The sequence below is a fragment of the Pinus tabuliformis genome, chromosome 8 (assembly GCF_031772625.1).
Source record: "Pinus tabuliformis cultivar Carrire ecotype Pingquan chromosome 8, CPIR1, whole genome shotgun sequence".
Taxonomy (NCBI): domain Eukaryota; kingdom Viridiplantae; phylum Streptophyta; class Pinopsida; order Pinales; family Pinaceae; genus Pinus; species Pinus tabuliformis.
The window spans coordinates 946,632,295-946,647,628 of NC_142294.1; positions in this window are offsets into that span (position 1 = coordinate 946,632,295).

Genomic DNA, 15,334 nt, shown 5'->3' on the forward strand with positions numbered 1-15,334 from the left:
GTTGTTAAGAACTACTGTGTGGGTGGGCCAGTTGAGCCTATGGGCTGGTAGCGCGGAGACCCGCGATTGAATCCTGCAGAGACACAAAAATTTTGCACCAGAAACTTGCAAACTTAGGGCCACGTGGCAGCCTCCGAATAGGCCATGTGGCGTCCATCAATTGGTCAGGGGGAATATTTTATGGAATATTCCCAAAATATTTTAAGGAATATTCCTGGAATATTCTTTTTTAATATTTTTTTCAAAGTCAACCCAAGTCAAACTGGACTTTTGCATGAAAGTGTGAATTTTCAAACTTGAATAACTTTCACATACAGTGTCGGATTTGAGTGTCGTTCACGGCTACAGGATCATATCGATGAGACCTATCCTATCATTATAGTTTCAACCAATTCTGAGCAATTCAAAATTTGAGCATTTTTTCCACTTAGGACATGATCACCTGATCATGCCTCCCAAATGGGAAGCTTTTGGACCCCAAAAGCATTCAATTACCTGTTAAGAAGGTGAGGGCACAGCTCCCTCACCTTTTCCACCTCCATCCACTTTGCCTTACTCGGTTTGCTGCCTTTAAGACCAACTCGAACATAATCAACATTTCCCCTCCTCGAAGTGCATGTCCTTCTGTCAAGGATAGCATCCTCTTTCAACTCATCCAAAAATTCTGGCGAGAAATCATCTATGGAAGGCAGTTGAATGTCACTTTCATGATCAGCAATTAAAGGAGGTTCATACAAACGTAAATTTTCCACATTCACAACGGAATACATTTGCATATATGAAGGCAAATCTAGTTGAAAAGCATTATTTCCAACTTGTTTAAGGATCTTGAATGGACCATAACGAATAGGCTTCAGCTTTTTACCTTCTCCTTGCATTCTTTCCTTACTGATATACAGCCATACCTCATCTCCTTCTTGAAACTTATGATCAACTCTATGTTTATCATGTCTCTCCTTGTACTTGCCTTGACTTTTTTCAAGCTATTCTTGAACTTGTTGATGTATGAGCTGAATTCTTTCAATGAACATGCGAGCTTTGTCAATGTCACTATGCCCATCAATGGCAACATCCTTCTCAAGAATGAAATCTAAAGGTGACTTAGGCAAATACCCAAAACAAGCTTCAAAAGGTGAAGTATTTGTAGAAGAGTGCTTGGCTCGGTTGTAAGCATGCTGAATGTAATACAAGTGCTCATCCCAAAGCTTGGGATGCTTGCTGCAATAACCTCTCAAAAGATGTACAATGGTTCTGTTCACTACCTCTGTTTGGCCATCTGTTTGCGGATGGAAAGAAGTCCTCTTCTTCAACTTGGTGTCCATCAGCTTCCATAGATTGGACCAAAAATTCCCAACAAACCTGGAATCCCTGTCACTAACAATAGAAGTAGGCAAGCCATAATGAACCCATACATGTTGAAAATATAAATCAGAAGTTATAGTTTTCTTACATGGCATAAGAATACACATCTTACTGAATCTATCAACTACTACATAAAGATAATCATGCTGATATCTAGATAATGGTAGACCTCCTACAAAATCCATAGAAACACTTTCCCATGGTCTAGAAGGTATCAGCAATAACGTATATAATCCAAGCTTCCTATTGCTAGGCTTGCTTGTAGCACATAATGAACAACCTCTAATGAAACGTGAAACACTATCTACCATGCGAGGCGAATAACAATACCTCTATAAATGTGCCACCCTTTTGCTTACCCCAAAATGTCTAGTAATAAGAGAAGAATGAACTTCTCTCATGATACTTAGTCTCTCTGCCTGTGGTATACATAACTTGCCCATATGAAACAGAAAATTATTATGCAAATGATAATCATTCTCCTCAACATGATTCCCTTCACTCAAGTTAGCATACACATCCTTAAAATCAACATCTGATGCATATTGTTCTATGTAGCTCTCATGTACAATAGAATCATTCTTAAGTAAAGTAGTAGCACTAATAATAGGCCTTGAAAGCATATCAGCAACTTTATTGAAAATATCTTTCTTTTACCTTATTACTAAGTGAAATTGTTGTAGGAAGCCCATCCATCTGAAATGTCATGCCTGCTACAATTTACTTTGCGACTACAAGTACTGTAAAGGCTGATGGTTGGTATGAACAACTGTTTCTTTACCCATCAAATAGTGTCTCCACTTTTTGACGTTTTGTACCAACGCATACAACTCCTTATCATATGTAGGATAATTCACAACAACACCATTAAATGTCTCAAAATGAAATGTGATAGGCTTACCATTCTGTAAGAGAACTGCACCCATGGCGTAATCACTAGCATCGGTCTGAATCTCAAACGGTTGTCTCAAGTCCGGTAATGCAAGAACTGGAGCTGAGCTTATCTTTTCTTTCAATGACTCAAAAGATTTTTGTTGCTTGCCTCCCCATTGGAAAGCATGCTTCACACTTGTCACTGCATGCATAGGAGCTGCTATGGCAAAGAAGTTAGAAATAAACTTCTTCCAATACTGAACTGCACCCAAAAAACTTCTTACCTCTATAATGGATTTGGGAGTAGGCTAATTCACAATAGCTTCTACCGTAGAAGGATCAATTCTCAAAGCACCTCCTCCTACTATGTGTCCCAAATAAACCAAAGAAGTCTTTCCAAATTCACACTTTGACATTTTAAGAAATAACTGATTTTTCTTCAAAATATCAAGTACTTTCTTAACATGCATGACATGCTCTTCTCTAGTCTTGCTGAAAATTAAGATGTCATCTAAGTAGACAATAATGAAATCATCAAGAAAAGGATGTAAGACATCATCCATTACCCGCATGAAAGTTGCAAGTGCATTGCATAAACCAAATGGCATAACAAGCCACTCAAAGAGTCCTTGTTTGGTTTTGAAAGTTGTCTTCCAAATGTCACTTTCTTCAATTCTAACTTGATGATAACCTCTATGTAAGTCTAACTTAGTGAAATATTTAGCATCTTTCAGTTGATCTAACAAATCATCTTTCCTTGAGAGTGGGTAACGATTCTTTACCGTTATTTTGTTCAATGCCCTGAAATCCACACACAAGAGCCAAGTTCCATCTTTCTTTGGAATCAACACAATCGATGACCCACATGGTGAAGTGCTTGGTCTTATGAAACCTTTGTCCAACAAGTCTTTAATTTGCTTCTTTATTTTAGCATTCTCCCTGATAGACATGCAGTACATGCCTATGTTAGGAAGAGGACAATCTGGATGTAAATGGATTTCATGCTGAATCTCCCTTTTAGGAGGCAAACCTGTTGGTTCCTGAAACATCTCATGATGTGCATCAACTACATCATATAAATATGATTTAAACTTGGAATCACAATTTTAAAATGACTCATGATTCACATCAACCTTAGGCTTGATCATAAGAAGTACAAAACTCTTACTTGAATTAACTAGCCTTTTTACCTGTCCCGCATTTACCATCGCTATATTTGCCTTCTTGCGATGTGCCTTGACAATGTACTCCTTGCCATATTTGAAAAGATGATATTTATTTTCACGGTGATGGAAGATCACTTTCCTATCAAATAAGTAAGGACTTCCCAAAACAATTCCTGATATATCAAGCGGTACTACATCAAGTTCAACTGTGTCAATAAAGTGTACAGTAATTGCAAAGCGCAATATGCACTTTCTTGAGACTTGTAAGTTTGCATCCTTACATATCCACCCAAGTGGATAAGGCTTTGAATGTGGAATGGTCTCAAGTTTAAACTGCTTGACCAAGTCTTCTAGTATGAGATTTGCTTGTGACCCACTGTCAAACAGTGTGTCAATTTTTGTATGTTTTGAGACTACCCTCACATGGAACAATTCAATTCTTTCTTCCTCATTAGGAGCTTGTACATGACAGTTTGAAGTACTAGTACTTGCTTTAGTTTTAGTTTCCTTTCCCTTTATACTTTTCAAACCCATGGCTACAATTTTGGTTTCATCCCCTGAATCATCACCTAAATCTTGAGGTGTAGTTGTAGTAGCTGTAGTTTTCTTCTTTCCTTTGTTTTTGTTAAACTGATTTCTTTTTTCAGGATAAAGTTTCCAACAATTTTTCTCTTCATGGCCTTCTTTTGAATAGTGTTTACATATCACTTTCTCACCCTCCTTTTTGACAGATGCATTCTTTTTGCCTTTTCCCTTAAAGGTTTTCTCTTTGTTTTTCCCCTTAAAAGGCTTGTTTCTACCCTCATCAAAAGTGTTTTTCCCTCTAGTCTCTAAATGCGTAGCTTGTACACAAACTTCGTCTAGACTAGTAGGATTGAACATAAGGATAGTATGTTTAAGGTAGCTGTGAAAACCACCTATATATTTCAGCAAAGTGTCTTGACTTTGTAAGTCTACCCCTAATAAGAGTGCTCTTCTCCTAAACTCTTGGGTGTAGTCTTGAACATTTTGCCCCTTTAGTCGTCTAAAGTTTTTCCAGTTCATTATAGCCTTTTGAAAATGAGCAAGAGGATAAAATTGCTTCGTAATTGCGGAAATAAATTCAGCCCATGTTAAAGTAATCTTACCATGTTTCTTAATTTCATCCTTGGTCTTGGCTTCCCACCATGCCAATGCTGCTCCATCCATTCTTAAAGAGGCTAACTGAATCTTGGTGTTGTCATCTTGTAAGTTCTATATCCTTAAATAAACTTCCTTATCCAGTTGTCAAGTTTCTCTGCATTGACTTCACCATTAAACATGGGTAATTCAAATTTAACAACTAGCTTTAAAAATGGACTTTTTCCAGAAGATTTAAGCTTATGAGGTTGATTTACCGAGGTAGAGGATGACGATGTAGAGGAAGAGGATGACGATGGAGATGGTGGATCACCATTTCCTCCATGTCCTTTCTTTGAATTATCATCACCTTTCTTTCCTCCTGAAGAGCCCTCTCCTTCTTTCTAACGTTTAGACCCTTCTCCAACCAACCTATCATTCCTTTCTTGGTATAATATTCTTACCATCTCAGTCATGTCCAAAAAATCTTTTCTGAATACCCGTTCTTCTTCTCTTGGATCCATGTCTTCAGGAACTTCTTCTCCCCTTTCAGACATACTTGAAGCCTCTTCTAAGGCTATTGAGGGTGAATCAGAAGGTGAAGATAATGGCACCCTAGCCCTCCTTGGTTGAGGATTATCTTGTGCTCTATCCAATTATCCTTTCCCTCTTTGAAGTTTAAAACTGGTAAGCATTAAAACTTGCAAAACAATCAAAAATATCTTTGCACAAAACTAATACTCAAAACTTGAGCTCTAATACCATCTAATCTGAAAATGGAACTTCTTGTATTTATTGTTCAAGGTATTCATTTCCATTAAATTATATGTGCAAACTGTTATTCATGTCTTGCCATTGAAACAAAGTGTTTTTGATAAATTTCTGAGTCTTATGTGTGAAGGAATGTTATTTCATTTTACTGTTTAGCATATCAAATATAAAAAACACAGCAACATAAAATCACATAATATAACACAGTAGTTGATAAGTCAATTTCACCCCTCCTAGGCTACATCTGCCAGGTCCAGGGCCCCCAAATGGGCATGTCCTTGCTCTTATTAGATGCTAAAATTGGTTATACAATGATAAGAAAGCGTAAACAGAAAAAATAAGCTGTGAAAATGAGTTCAAAACACATAAAATAGTCAAGAATGACTTTTGTTTCACCTCCAATGGTTAACCATAGCCCAATACAGCTCCAACACTCCCTAGGCCCTGATGGCTCTCCAAGCTTCTTTGCTAAAAAAACACCTAAAGATGAGCTCTGTTGGCTCTAAAACCTATACCATTGGCTCTGGAATGCTCAGAATACCCAAAATCAAAAAAAAAAATCGCTCCAAAAGGATCTCCCTAGTGAAAGTTATGACCTCCAGAAGTTTTTGTCCAATCTGGCCTAAAAAAACTCCACTAAACTTGGAGTAACTACAGTTAACCCCGCTAATTTTGGCAAACTCCGCCCAGAATGGTGCACTCCGCCGAATTTTTCGGAACCGTTAGAGGTTATATTTAACGTTTGGGGTAGTGGTCACATGGACCAGCTAAACCCTCGTCGGCAGAACTGTGGAGCCAACGGTTATGAAACTGTGGCATTTAATGTTATGCGAGTCACCACCAAAACCTGTGCACATGTAATCGTTATCGTAACCGTCGCCGCCGTGTAATGACCTGTGGTTCCGAGCCTTGGTCTTATGGATAGGGGGCTGGCCCCCTTTCCACCCAAACCATACCTTTAACAAACCTCAAATATGCAATGTAACCATATGTTGTTAAGAACTATTGTGTGTGCGGGCCGATCGGACCTGTGGGCTGGTAGCGCGAAGACCCACAATCGAATCCTGCGGAGACGCAAAAATTTTGCACCATAAACTTGCAGACTTGGGGCCACATGGCGGCCTCCAAGCAAGCCACGTGGTGTCCATCAATTGGGCAGCAAGGATTATTTCATGGAATATTCCCAAAATATTTTGAGGAATATTCCTAGAATATTCTTTTTTAAATATTTTTTTTTTCAAAGTCAACCCAAGTCAAACTGGACTTTTGCATGAAATTCTGAATTTTCAAACTTGAATAACTTTCACATATAGTGTCGGATTTCAGTGTCGTTCATGGCTACAGGATCGTATCGACGAGGCCTATCCTGTCATTCTAGTTTCAACCAATTTTGAGAAATTCAAAATTTGAGCATTTTTTCCACTTAGGACATGATCACCTAATCACTCCACGAGTTAGCAGTCAGTGGATTCAATCTGATACCCCCATCGTATGCCTCTGGTACTAGTGTGGGACATCACCCATCCGGGCATACTCTGGGATACCATGGGTCAATCCCTCAAGGTTCCGAGCGATCTCCTCCTCATCGTCGCTTCCTTCCTAATAAGGAGCGACATCGAACTGCCAAGCAACGCGCCTGGAAATTGGGGACATCCCAGCAAGACGCTCTGGTCCAGCATCTGCATTCATAAAAGTGAAATGTCATGAATACATATATCTAAAAAACAACTAAAAAAAGAAAAATTTAAAATTGTTTGTTTTTTACCTCCATCATCATAATCCTCCCCCTCTGGGAGCGGCATATCCGAATCACCGCGGAAGTCAGTACAGCTGTAAGGGCAATCCTCCACTACGATCAGCTGTCGTCGTAGCCACGAGAATAAGGCAGGCTTATAGGACATTTGTTGGCCCTCGGTAATCTTGGGCATCAACGCACTCCAACAGACCATCTGTAGGTCTCGTGGTAATGGCGGTTCCACCTCAGCCAGTTGGTAGTGGAATAGTGGAACCCGCTCCAGGAAGGTCTATAGAATAGACCCATAGAAAAACTGCTTCAGGTTTCCCACCTTAGCTTTTGATAGCTGGCACTTCATGTTGACCTTCATAGCTTCCACCCAGTTGAAGATAGTGGGCGCAGTACAGTCAATAGCATACTGAAACTTCAACTTATTGGTCTCATGTTGCGCTTGGGCCCCAACCAATTGTTGATGGTGAGCAGTAACACTCTCAGCACAAGATCTGGAACAGTCATAATCTTGATCTTGCCACTTTTTTATTTGAGTGCTTCTGGGCAGTGTTTTTCAAGTAGCATGGTCACACTTGCCTCAATCGGCCTTGAACCATATAGATTAACTGGCTCCCCTCTTCGGGATAGTCCTTTGATGAAATAAATGTCTGAAGTTTTCAACTCAAGTTCTTGGTCACGGATCATGAAAACTTCCTGATTCACGTCCTAGGGACTAATCAAATACCATAGTGAACACCAAATTGGATTCTTGTAGAATGACAATCCACTTCAAATACTTATCCCCCAGCAACTGACGAGTCTGGATGTAGGTCATGGGGTTGCATTCTGAAATAACAGTGGTAGTGCGGAGTAGAATGTAATGCCGAAAGCACTAACATAAACCTGGTGTAAGGAAGAATTTGAGGAGCCCACAGTTCCTCAAAGAACTCAAGCAATTTGGGTCAGCCATTGCTTGAGTGTCAATATCCTCATGCTCATGTTCCTTCCAATCCACCATTTTTCACGATTTTTTCCCTGCAAAAACCATATAATCAAGTCAATAAACATCTTTGGCCAGAGAAATTTGGATTCAATTAGACAAATTAGGCAAAAACTTGAAAAAAGTTTGTTCACAGCATCAGCACGACTGTTTTAAAAACAGTAGCGGCGATGACGCACTTGATTGTTTTAATAACCCCCGATCGGCGCGATTCCATGCCCGGAAATCGTGCTGACCGAAGGTGAAATTTTTTGTCAAAATCTCCTCAAAAAATCCAAAAAATGGTTAAAAACAGGTAAAATAAGCATGAAAATGGAGCTTAAGGTCTTGGCTCTTGCATGCAACCGACAGCTCGATGAATGGCCTCCCGAATCTCCCGCAATCTACTCCCAAAAAACTAGGGCGCAAGTGGGTAAAAAGCTCTTCACACAAAGGTAAAATGGTAAATGGTAAAAAATAATTACTTTTTCCTCCTTTTATTCATTTTTGAAATATTAGGGTTTTTTTAAGTATTTTTGACCTATTTTTCCTCAGAAATTGGATAATGCATTTATTTTGTGCACAGACAAGTGATGGATTATTGATGATGGTACTGGAGTCACGTTTAAGCTCTTTTATGAACTCGTAAAACTCAAATGAAAATATCACTGAGTATTTTTCCCTTTTTGACTCGTAAAAGAGAATAAAAATGGGGGGTCCACTTTCAAGCTCTTTTTCGACTCTTTAAACACGAAAAGCTTGTTGAGCTCTTGTCGTTTTAAACTCATTAAAGGCTGTGAAACGTCGTTCACCTAGTATACGTTTACCCCTTTTTCGGGCTAAGATGAACTATTTACAAAAAAGGTACTCCTTGACTGAAATGGTCAAGCGGCTCTCTCAAGTATCGTTTTCTACCTTTTTGGTCTCGAAAGACACAAATGTACGAAAAGGGACCATGTGGAGTTTTCTTTTCCGTGTCTTTTTCAAACTCTCTAAACATGAAAAAGATATCGAGTTACACCTTTGTCAGACTCGTTAAAATATTAAATGAGATTAGATTGGTCACCATGACAAACATGAGCTTCTCCTTCCTAGGGCTCATTAATTTACTAGGTTGGATTCGTCCAAAGGATGAACTTACAGTGCAAGCACATGTTATCCCCTTCAAGCTTTCGATCAAAAATAATTGGGGTACCTCCTAGAAATGGTGGGGAAAACTGGAAATCCTATCAGTTGTGTTGGCAGCTCACTCTTGAACATGACACTTTCTGCTTCGTGTCGAGTTGGGATATCCTCCTTTTCATCATTGACCTTTCTGGGTTGGGCCGTTCATTTTTGCCTTCCATTTGCTCTCTGCCATGTCATCATGACTACCAATCCTATGGATCCAAAAACTGCCAAACTCCAGAGTTGTGTCCTCAATATGTTCAAGAGTTAGTCCTTCTGCAGTTACACTTACTCCTAATTCTCTTTATCATCCGAAATCATTTGCATCCCTTTGTCTTGTGTCGATGATGTGGGATACATCATGGCCCTCCTTCGACACAGTCACTTCCTGTCGATTTCAACTCATTATCCGGAAAGCTAGCCGAGAGACTCCCTTCCAGTACCTTAGAGCTTGCATCCCTTAATGGCAAGTTCTTCGCACTCGACGATGAGCTCACATCATTGGCTTTCGATCAGGTGATTTCACGGTGTTCGAAATCAGTTCCTTTATTCACATTCTGTGAACTGTGCTGCCGGTACCTTGAGATCCATTGTCATTATTGGTGGTTTCTCTCACGCTTGTTAACGGTTCACATCATTGACCGGTAATCAAGCAACTTTCTAGCATGTTCGACTTCAACACATTCATTCACATGTTAGGATTTGTACTTTGATCGGGTCATTTGGAGCACAAGACCCTAGGCTCATATTACACAAGTCCAGGTTGCGAGGCAATGTGACATGATCATGTTGATATACATGTCTCTTTTAGATGGATGGTTGTGACCATACCATGAGTTGTTATATGTGATCCTCCTCATTATTGGATGGTTGCGACCATACCTTGGTTTCATTATGATCCTTTCTATTGGATGGTTGCACCCATGCCTTGGATCCATTTACATGATCATTCTCTGGATGGTTGCATCCATACCACGATTCATGTATCATTTGTCAGATTTTTCAGTGATGTATATGTATCTATGCTTGCCTGCAGGTTTTCCTATGGCGGACTCCGATTCCCCGCATCCACTTGTAAAGCATTTCACCCCTCACTCTAGTTCGGCCTTCATGCTTTAGGGAGCATCTGTTACACAGCATTTTGTCACTTTCCCTGTACTCCCCATCCACGATCCTGGAGGACCTATATAGTGAACCCTACATTCTTTCCCATCATGAAGAAACTCCTAGTATGTCCCTCTTCATGAGCAGAATAAATCCCCTTTGCGTCATTCCCCAAGAATCTTCCTTTTATCCTAGTTTACAAGACCGACGTTATTGACCAGTTTCCTCCTCGCGCCGATTTGCAAGGATTAAAACTATTCCTAGCACTGTATGGAGCAATTGAGCCCTTTTCCAGTCATGTTGATCCTCTTTTGGCAAGTTTTTTAAATATGGAGTCAAAGCTTCCAGTGCTAAAAGTTGCGTAATGAATTTTGGTAGATGGTTGGGTTGGATGCAGAAGAGGAAGTTATTTTGGGATCCTTTCCCCTATTAGGATGGAACAAACTCAATAGATAAGACCTTCTCCCATGATGATAGGAACCATCTCCCATCCATCCAAGCTATATAAACCTCTCTTTTCCCAAGGTAAACTAGTTTTGTAGTGAGTTTGAATGATCAGCAAGACATTTATAGCTTGTAGCTTTCTAGTCTATGTTTGAGGGAGAATAGTGTGTTTTTGTTTGGTTTGAGACTAGAGGAAAGAGGCCTTAAAACTTCCATAGTTGGGGCTATCCATAAGGTCCTAGTGGAAGTGTGGGAACCCGGATACGTCGGAGGAGACCAGTAATGTCAAGGCATCAGTTGTAATCTCTTTCTGATTTATATGAATACAACTATTGATTGATTCCCTACATGAAGTGTTATTTTACATCTTCATGGCTTAATGTTCCTTGACCTATTAAGTAGGCTGAATAAAATATTGTATGCTATCACGTTTGTTTTTGTTGTTTGTTTGCTTGTTTCAGGTATTCGAAGGAAGGAAACACAAGATAGCTGGAGTGAGGAAGCAGGATCATCACCAAGCGGAATATCATTCTAAGAGGTAGGCCCTCTTAATTAATTCTAGTTTAAGGAGATTTTCCATAGATTGTTTGTTTGTGGCTAGATCTTCTCTCTCAGGCTAGAATTGTTTGTGTCCGCACTGAGAATTTACCTGCACCACACTACCCAACACTGGCCTCCAAGACTATTTTGCGCATTTCTGGAGGACAGTGGCTGCTTGGCCCAATAAATTGCGCATGTCCCTAGGCCAGCAGTTCTTCCTAGCTGGAATTGCGCATTGCACAATCCCAACAGTCAGCAACCAGACTGGACTGTGAATTGAGCAGTTCTAGCAGTCAGCCAGTCTCCCAATAGCCCAGACTTTACCTTATGCAGTCTTGGCAGTCGGTCTCCTGACCTCCCGATTGAAATTATGCAACCTTCATGATCATGCACCCAGGTATGTTGCAAGTCAATTCTCATGTTCATTTTGGTTTTAAACTGACAGATTGCTCGCCATGAGTGTTGCCATGTCTCCAGGTATCCCAGATGTTCATCTGCCTATCAGCATTACAGGTACAATGGTTTCCAGGAGAGCAGAGACGAAGATATTGTTCAGAGCACACTTGGGGATGCAGTCGATCAAGTTTCCATGGACTTGCCTACCCACAAAGACATCAAGTTGTTCGTAGACAAGGACATCAAGATATGACACCAACAACATCACAGCGAGCAACATCATGAAGAGCAGCTAAAGACAGCATACCAAATGCAACAAATGCAAGAGGAGGGTTGTTGACAACACAGCGGTGGAACAAGGTTGCAAACTCAAGCAGGTCCATTGATGATGAAAGCAACTTTGGAGACTCTTGCTATGAAGTGATGGTGTGACATGAAGATCGTTTGAAGGCAAAAGATGGAACAAAGAAGGAGTTGCATGTGCTGAAGCAGCAACTCAGGAAGAACATGAAGTTGCAGAGACAGGCAAATGAGTTGCAACAGGAACATGAACAGCAGTGAGCACAACATGCACTCATGGATGAAACTGTGCCTGTAAAAGTTAAGGATCCATCCCAGCATCTAACACAGAGAAAACATAGTGAGCAGTGTTGTTGATCACATGCAAGGGATTCATCAGCATGCATGTTGTTGAGTGCACGCATGCAATCAAACCCATTCAACACACTCACCAAGGCAAAGACGAGAAGCAAGTCCAACTGGGGCTGAACATGTACTTCGGCAAGTTGATTCACATGACCACTAACACACACTTGAAGATCAGCATGGACACTATGCATCATTGTGTTGTTGGTTCAACCGTACCTAAGAAGACCATGCGCATGTTAACAGACGAGTTGGATGAAGGGAGCGAACCAATGCACCGGTTGCAACAGAGGCAAGGGTTCGCTTCAGCAAGATGTCACCATGAGGTGCATGCACACCATCACGGACGACCGAGCTTGGCATCAGCTCACCACCTTCACCATCACAAGCATGTCAAAGAGTTGGTCTTATCACAACGGACCGAGTGTCAGTGATGTCTTGCAAGGCTTTCTTAATCCATGTTGTCTCACATGAGTACATGTGCATTGTAATGTTGAGTCATTTCAAGTGTAAGTCAAGTGCAAATGGTTGGATGTAACAGTCATAGAGTAGGTGAAGAGTCGTGAGGGTAGTTGAACTATCACAAAGGGGAATGTCAAGAGTCACCCCACCCTTTGCTATAAATAGTCCCTCATAACTCATTGTAAGGGCTTTTGGTCAGCAAAGCTTCTACTAAGAATATCTTGAAGAAGGCTTGGAAAGTATTTGACCGAGGGATATTTTGCTTATAGATGTATGAAAAGAATCACATGTAGAAATTGCAGCTTAACACGGAAATCTAATGCGCACACAAGAAAAGAAGAAGGAACACATAAAGGCACAAAAAGAAGACAACAAGACTTGATAACGGAGTTCGTCAAACTCGGACTACGTCTCCGGTCCCTGCTCGATCAATGGGGAGGCCTCCATTCATTAAATGGCACGAAAAGAAGAGAATACAATCATCAGCCACATAAAATGAGGCTTATACCTCCATTCTAGAAAATGGCTGTGAAATGGAGAACTCAGATGGAGAAATGCATAGCACCATTGCATCTGTGGCGTTGAGAGGGGTAGAAACCATATAAAATTCGCCCAATTCAAACAAAATGATCAATCAACCCTCCTACAAGTTGTTGCCTTGAACTGTGTGCCAGAAAAATCCTCTCTCTGCATTTTGCTACATGCATCGGGCTTTATAATACAAGGTTGCTTAAAAATCGGGGGTTGTTTGATTATAATGGAAGTCATTTTCTTGAAAGGATCAGCGGGCCAACCGCCCGACCTTTCTATGCAATAGACCCCTTTAAAATGGCCTTTATGTTTAAATGGATAATACACAGAAAACACTAAAAAACCCGAAGTCCGGGACTTCAAATTTCCTTAAATCAAGCTTATAGACCCATTGGATCCGGTCCCCATATCGCAATCGGCATATCGCTAGTTCAATAGTCCTATTAGCAGGGATTTCCGACCGCCAATCGTCGATATCGCCGATCGCATTAGCATATCGCATCGCTACTTGCAGGGGTCCTGGTCCGGTCCTTTGTGTTTCTCTGACCCGATATCATCGATGTCGATCCGCCGATCTGATCACTCCTTCGATCACCGATGTCGATCGCATGTCGCCTGCCTTAGGTCCCGATATCGGAGATCGCTTGCCCGCGACTCCGATTAATCGAAGATCACTGATCAGGGGTTCTAAAGGCCTTGCCTTAAGTCCACCCCTTTGGACCCTCCAATTTTGATTTTCCTTTTAAAGACTTTAAGTCCATTTTTAGGAGAAAATACCTCATTTTCAAAGGAATAAAGGCGAACTCTTTTCGCGATAACTTCATCATCCGGACTCGGATTGGAGTGTCATTCGCATCGTTGGAATCAGGGTGATGAGCACTTCGATATGATGTCAAGATACTTGTTTTTCTACCACTTTGAATTTGGAGCTTTTCCATGCCATTATATTTGAAGATCCACTTGGATCAATCCTCCCCATTGAGGAGCTTTTGGATCACCAAAATCTTTCATTAGTCAATTGGCAAGTGAGGGAATTGTTCCCTCACCCTTTCCTTCTCCATCCATTTGGCCTTACTGGGGTGAATTCCCTTGAAACCAACTTGAAGGTATTACATATCTCCTCGCCGTGAAGTCCTGGTTCTTTTGCAAGGATGATGTCTTTAGGTAACTCATCGAGATATTCTGGTGCAAAATCATCAACTGTAGGAACTGTGCCCACCTCATCGGTGTCCATGATCAATGGTGGTTCATACAGCTTTAAATTCTCCACATTCACTACTGAGTACATTTGCATATATATCGGCAAATAAAGATGAAAGGCATTGTTCCCAATCTTCTCCAAAATGGTGAATGGACCATACCGGATTGGTCGCAATTTCTTCCCTTCTCCATTCATCCTATCCTTGCTGATGTGGAACCACACTTTGTCGCCCACTTGGAATTGATGGTTGACTCGGTGTTTGTCATGTCGAGCGTTGTAACGGGCTTGAATTTTCTCCAACTGCTCTTGTACTGCTTGGTGAATCAATTAGATTCGCTAAATGCACTGTTGAGCTTTGTCCCTATCATTACATCCACTGGAGCCATCTTCCCTTCCAAAGACCATATCAAAAGGGTCCTTTGGCAGGTAACCAAAACTTGTCTCAAATGGTGAACGTTGCGTAGATGAGTGAACTGCTCGATTGTAGGAATGTTGCACATATGGGAGATGCTCATCCCACAACTTGGGATGTTTCCCATAATAGCCTTGTAGCAAGTGTACCACGGTACGGTTGACAACCTCTGTCTGTCTGTCAGTCTGTGGATGAAATGTCGTGCTTCTTTTCAATTTTGTGTCCATCATCTTCCACAAGCTGGTCCAAAACTCTCCGAGAAAGTGAGAGTCCCGATCTGACACAATCAATGTGGGTAATCAAAAATGGACCCAAACATGTTGAAAGACAAGAGAAGCAGTCTGCTCTGCAGTGATCTGCTTTTTACAAGGCATTAGAATACACATCTTGCTAAAACGGTCAATGACGACATACAAATAGTCGTGACTCTTCCTAGACAAAGGCAAACCTCCTACAA